General features: G+C 44.3%; 1 protein-coding gene across 1 annotated transcript in view; it reads right to left on the bottom strand.

Annotated features, from left to right (window-relative positions):
• The window catches only part of CCNQ (cyclin Q), a 69,102-nt gene that overhangs the window by 53,273 nt on the left and 9,102 nt on the right, over nt 1-6,727 (bottom strand). The window lies entirely within an intron of this gene.

Below are 6,727 nucleotides of genomic sequence, written 5' to 3'. Positions count from 1 at the left end.
GATTTTAGGAGCTGTCTTACACAGAGTCAGACCACTTGCTCAGAATCCTCTACACCTGCAGCCCCTTAACCTCTACCTCCTTAGCTGCCAGGTTTCCTTCAATTCCTCGATTTTCCAGGCTTTTAAAATAGTTTCTTCCCTCTTGTGTAGGTTCCAGAAAATTGGTACAGTATTTTGCTTGATTCCGCCCCAACTCCCACTTTTATGCCTTGGAAAAATGAGTCCACCTGCCAGCTATCTGAGAATAATTAGGTAGGCATCTGCTCTCCGCGTGTGGCACTAAAATTGGGAGTTACTTTCACTTGCTTTGCAGAACAGCAGCTGTGTTGGTCTGCTGTACTACAGCACCAACAAAAAACCCTCCGTTGCTCGATCCCAGCGCCTGCCAACCTAGCAGTTTGAAAGCACCCCCGGGTGCAAGTAGATAAATAGGGACCGCTTACTAGCGGGAAGGTAAACGGCGTTCCGGGTGCGGCTCTGGCTCGCCAGAGCAGCGATGTCACACTGGCCACGTGACCCGGAAGTGTCTCCGGACAGCGCTGGCTCCCGGCCTATAGAATGAGATGAGCGCACAACCCTAGAGTCTGTCAAGACTGGCCCGTACGGGCAGGGGTACCTTTACCTTTAACCCCATCAAACCCAGTAGGTTTTACTTCTGAGAAGACCTGCACAGGATTGGCGTTCTAATCTGAGGAAGACTGAAGCATGAGGGTCTTTATTCTAGATGATTAATTCAGGACACTGTCTCTCACTTCACCCATCTTCAGCTCTGTCTCTGCTCACTGCTTCTGTTCTGTCCACACAAATTACTCCTGAGTCAATGTGCCCCTACATAGGAGAAAAGGGTTGCCCACTCCTGGTCTGCACTGACCGTGACTGGATTTCCAGGGCTGCTGCTGCTCTAGCTGGAGATGCCTGGGACTAAGCTATGGATGGAGGCAGCATGTTTTCCCGGTACAACACACTTCTCTTTTCCTGCCCCCTGCATCCCAGGAGGGTTGTGGTTAATTACTGGCTATAAGAGGAGCAGAGGGTCTTTGATTAACAGCTACTCTTTCTTCCAGAGGATGTGTGTAAGTGAAAGCAGATCATAAGCAAAGAAAGATCTTCAGATATTGCCAAATATATTGCCAAATACAATGATGATAGCAACCAAATGGCTCTGCGTGTGGATAGAACTGAGTTCTGGGAAGCACTAGCAGAGACCTGAAGCCTAGAGTGGCAACCATTTCAAAACTAATTGTAACCGAAATTGCCTGGTGTTTCACAGTTTGTGATGATGGGCTATGGCAGAGGTGGGGAACCAACTCCTGTCAGCCCCAGCCAGTGTGGTCACTGGCCATGGATGATGGGAGTAGTCCAGCAACTTTTGGGAGGTTCCCATCCCTTTGGTTATGCTGTTGACCAGTGAAGGAAGGATTGGTAGGCCAGCCTGACAGTATTTAAACCAGACCTGGCAAATCCAGGAGTTTCATATTTAGGCCACTTACAGCAGGTAAAAGACCCCTGGATGGTTAAGTCCAGTCAAAGGTGACTATGGGGTTGCAGCGCTCATCTCCCTTTTAGGCCAAGGGAGCTGGCATTTGTCCACAGACAGCTTTCCGGGTCATGTGGCCAGCATGACTAAACCGCTTCTGGCGCAACGGAACACCATGACAGAAACCAGAGCGCAAGGAAACGCTGTTTACCTTCCCACCATAGTGATACCTATTTATCTATTTAAACACTAGCGTGCATTTGAACTGCTAGGTAGGCAGGAGCTGGGACAGAGCAACAGGAGCTCACTCCATTGTGCGGATTCGAACTGCCAACCTTCTGAACAGCAAGCCCAAGAGGCTCGGTGGTTTAGACCACAGCGCCACCCGCATCCCGCAACCACTTACAGCATCCAAGTGTTGCATCACACACATTTCCTTTTATGTCCCGCAGTGTATTTGGGGGCTGCACATGCACAGTTCCAAAGACAGTTGCTATTGCTATTTAATATTGCCTTGCAAATATACCTATATACCTATATTCTGCCTTTTAGGACAATGTCCTCCTAAGGTCACTTACCCCTCAAAGCATTTAAACCACATTTCACTCTAACCTTTTATGTGTGCCTGTTCCTCACCTCACTGTCCTCTTCCTTCTGTTTCTGTTTCTGGACTAAAATCCCTCCGTTATCCCTGGCCATGTTTTACCAGGCTCGCCCAGATACTGCCACGACTCCAGCTATAACCCAACCATTACAGGATGACGTTGGTCAATATTTTACTGCAGTGCAGCTGAATGAAAAAGAGGTTCAGAATTCAGAAATGTAAAAGAAAACAAAGGCCAGCAGGCCAAAGGGGGAGATTTGGATGTTACTCTGCGGGGCAGGAATCACTGCTCATAAGCAGATACGTAGTTTTCTATAAGCTAGTTCTATAACTGGGTGAATTTCAGGCCAAAACAACCTGACCAGAAGCCTAGCTGCACTCAACAGCCTGGAAGGAAAATGCTAGTGTCTCAGTGGCATCCTCAACATTTGCTTCCTCACATGGCAGCCTCTTTCGGTCACATCTAGGAAGTTTCTGCCACCTTGCTAGAGTGGGAGAAAGGGCAGGGGTGCCCGTGTTGATGATGGGCAGCAAAGAACTCAGATGGAGATCTCCACACATCTAATGGTACTTCTTTTTTCAGCTGACCCACAAATCCATGCCCTTTTGCACTGGGCTGCATGTTCCTGTTTCATGCTTCAAATATAATTTGTGGTTCCCTTTTTCAGCATGGTGGCTGGTTCAGCTTTAGCACAAGATTCCTCCCTTGGCGCTCTCTGCACTCTTCCCATCTGCGTCTGTTTTGTGTCTTTTCATTTCGTTGTGTTTTTTAAAAACTCTTCTACTCAGTTGCCTGGTAACCAGCCTCTTTTCTGTTCTGAGAAGAGGGTGGAGTGGGAGGGAAACTAGCTGTAATCCTGGGGGGTGCCCATATTGGACTTTCCCTTCCACCAGTTGGCTGTGTGTGTGTGTGTGCATACAAACACACTTTCACTTCCCCAGGGGGCAGCGTGGCACACAGCAATGCATGCGTGGCCTGTGTCCCTGGCATCCACAACATAAAAGGGTTCCTTGGAATGTCACACTGCTGACAGTCGCACCAGATTTTAGAGGGACAAATTTATCCCATTTTTAAAAAGAAAAGAGTGTGGGAGAAACCTGCCAATTAGACGTCACAACCAGGCCCACCATCAGGCAGGTATCGTCCGAATGCCAGATGCAGCCGTGGGGAGGCCCAGGCCTGCTATCATTTCTGGGCCTGAAGGACGGAGGCACCTGAGGACAAAAATAAATGGTTGCAGCACGAGAAGACAGAAATATATACACATGTGGTCTACCAGTTTAATCCAGCTCTCATCTTCCCCACACCACCCAGTAGGCTGGGCCTTCAAAAGGTGCCCAAAGGCAGGCATTCAAGAAAGGAAAAATCCTCCATTAAAATGTCAGAGTATGTAAGGGTGGACATGGATTGAAGAGATTGCTGCATCCTGATTGAATAAGTTAAAGACTAAGGTATTGGAGAAAAATTTAACACAGGTTGAAAAAGAAAGGTTTCAGAATGAGACGGGGTTGACTGTGGTTAAAAAAGTGAAATACCTGGGTATAAATATGACAGCTAAGAATGTGAACCTATTTAAAGACAATTATGAAAAAACTTGGACAGAAGTGAAAAAAGATTTGGAGATTTGGTCAAATTTGAAGCTTTCCTTGTTAGGTCGAATTGCAGTTATAAAAATGAATGTATTGCCAAGAATGTTGTTCTTGTTCCAAGCATTACAAATAATGGATAAAATGGATTGTTTCAAGAAGTGGCAGAAAGACATATCTAAATTTGTCTGGCAGGGCAAGAAGCCCAGAATAAAATTTAAGATATTAACGGACTCAAAGGAAAGAGGGGGGTTTGCCCTGCCAGACTTTAAACTGTACTACGAAGCGGCAGCTTTCTGCTGGCTAAAAGATTGGCTGCTTCTTGAAAACACAGACATTTTGGATTTGGAAGGTTTTAACAATATTTTTGGGTGGCATGCATATTTGTGGTATGACAAGGTTAAAGCACATAAAAGTTTTAAAAACCATATTGTCAGAAAAGCACTATTAAATGTCTGGGTCAGATATAAAGATTTGCTGGAAAACAAAACCCCAAGGTGGCTGTCGCCAATGGAAGCTAAGGCAGTCAAAAAGTTAAATATGGAGTCGAAGTGGCCAAGATATTGGGAAATTCTGGAAAAGGAAGGGGACAAACTGAGATTGCAGAGTTTTGAGAAATTAAAAGAGAAGGTGAGAGATTGGTTGCACTATCACCAAATAAATGAAGTGTTTAAATTGGACAGTAAAATTGGCTTCCAGGTGGAAAAATCAAAATTGGAGACTGAATTGTTAGAATCCAGTACTAAGAATTTGTCAAAAATGTATAATTTGCTGCTGAAATGGAATACACAAGATGAAACGGTTAAATCAACTATGATTAAATGGGCTCAGGACATTGGTCATAATATTTTGTTTGCTGACTGGGAAAAGTTGTGGACCACCGGGATGAAATTCACGGCATGTAATGCCTTAAGAGAAAATATTATGAAAATGATTTATAGGTGGTACATAACCCCAGTCAAGCTTGCAAAGATTTACCATTTGCCTGATAATAAATGTTGGAAATGCAAAGAAAAGGAAGGTACATTTTTTCACCTTTGGTGGACGTGCCCGAAGATTAAGGCATTCTGGGAAATGATCTATAATGAACTTAAAAAGGTATGTAAATATACCTTCACTAAGAAACCAGAGGCCTTTCTCTTGGGCATTGTCGGCCAAGGGGTGTTAAAGACGGATATAACTTTCTTTATGTATGCTACAACAGCAGCTAGAATACTCATTGCGAAGTACTGGAAGACACAAGATCTACCCACTCTGGAAGAATGGCAGATGAAGGTGATTGAATACATGGGCTTGGCAGAAATGACGAGCAGAATCCGAAACCAGGGAAGAGAAGCAGCGGAAAAAGAATGGAAAAAATTTAAGGACTATTTAAAGAAATATTATAAAATTAATGAAAGTTAGAATGATGTTGGACTAGAAAGTAAACGGTTACTATTAGTAATGGTTAAGACAAGGAGAATAAGGAAGATTAAATTAAAATTAAATTAAAATAAGGGAAGATTTGCTGAATATTTGATTAGAATCTGGAATACAGAAAAGGGAGGCATGAGGAAGTCGGGGAAGAAAGGCATAAGAAAATAAGATATGAAATTGTACTTGTTTTTTGTTGTGTTTTTGTTTTTGTTTGTTTATGTATTTGTTGTGTTTATTGTAATGTTAAGTTATGTTTTTGTGGTTATAAAAACTTCTTAATAAAAATATTATAAAAAAAAAAAAGATTGCTGCATCCTGGTGGTCTTGGGGAGGGAATCATCCCTTTCTCAGCCTTGTTTACCTTAGAAGAGAATGGATATGTAAGGGTTATAATGTTGAACCAGCGCCTTGGAGAGCTGGGTTCAAGCTCCCACTCAGATATGAAATTCTCTCTTGCCAGCCATTCTCTATCTCTTTCTCGGCCTAATCTACCTGAAAGAGGAGTTGTAGCGATAAAGGGTTGTGTGGAGAAAACCACGTGTGTGACTTTGCGCTTCTTGTATGGCTGGTGTGGGGAACCATTGGTCTGCCAGATGTTGCTGAACTACATCTCCCATCAGCCCCAGCAATGGCCGGGAGTGATGGGAGTTATAGTTCAGCAGCATCAGGGGGAGAGGCAAAGGTTCTCCACACCTTGTGGTGGAGCAAGAGGTTATTGCTAAATAAAAATGCTTTCTCCATGCCAGGAAACAGTTCTGTCATTGTGTTAAAGAGACGGGAGGGGGATATGTCACAGTCCTATAGGGAGAACTAGCTGCCCCGGTGTGTCTTGGTCTCTCTTCCACAGGCGCAGTTGTGGTTCTCTGGTTGTGAGCTTCCGTTCCCACCACCTCCCTTCCCCTGTTTGCGGCCATTTCCTGCAAGCTGTTTCCGAGGGATTATTTTCACCCAGTTTTCTTCCTGTCAGAGGACAGGAAGGGCAACTTCCTATGCAGAGGAGATTGCTGTCGCCTGAACAGTCATTCTTGTCCTCATTGTGTTGTGCTATGTGCTTTAGAGTCCTTATTGTGTCCACACAAAAAACGCCACAAGACAGGACGTTAAATGCTTTGTGGGTGGGAAAATGACAAGAGATAATCTGTGGCACCAGAACGATGAAAGAATATATTGTGGCAAAAGTTTTTGTGGACTAGAGAGCCCACTTGGTCGAACCAAGGACCAAATCATATCCCACCCTCTTCCACCCTGCTCTTCCTCCAAGGAACAGAGGGTGGAATAAAATGCCTCTGCACTTTTTATCCTCACAACAACCTTGTGAAGTAGGTTAGGGTGGGAGACCGTGTGGCAGCATAGTGTCTTTTATTGTCTCTGGTCCAAGGTCACCCAGTGTGCCTCATGACTGATAGAGAAACTGAAACCAGGACAGCTCATTCATCCTGAATGGTTTGCATGAAGTTTGCGGGGACATTAAATGACGTCAGTTGTTTCTTGGGCACTCATTCTGATTGGCTTGTGGGGAGGTTATACAACATCATCCAGCAAGTGCTATCCCACACTTTTCTATGCATTTTCACATCACTGGCATACCCACCAACATTTCCCCAATGAAAAAAGGGACATCCCATTCCATAATGATAATTTTA

This window comes from Podarcis raffonei, chromosome 17 (assembly GCF_027172205.1).
Source record: "Podarcis raffonei isolate rPodRaf1 chromosome 17, rPodRaf1.pri, whole genome shotgun sequence".
NCBI classification, from domain to species: domain Eukaryota; kingdom Metazoa; phylum Chordata; class Lepidosauria; order Squamata; family Lacertidae; genus Podarcis; species Podarcis raffonei.
This window is presented reverse-complemented; position numbering and strand designations above follow the sequence as displayed.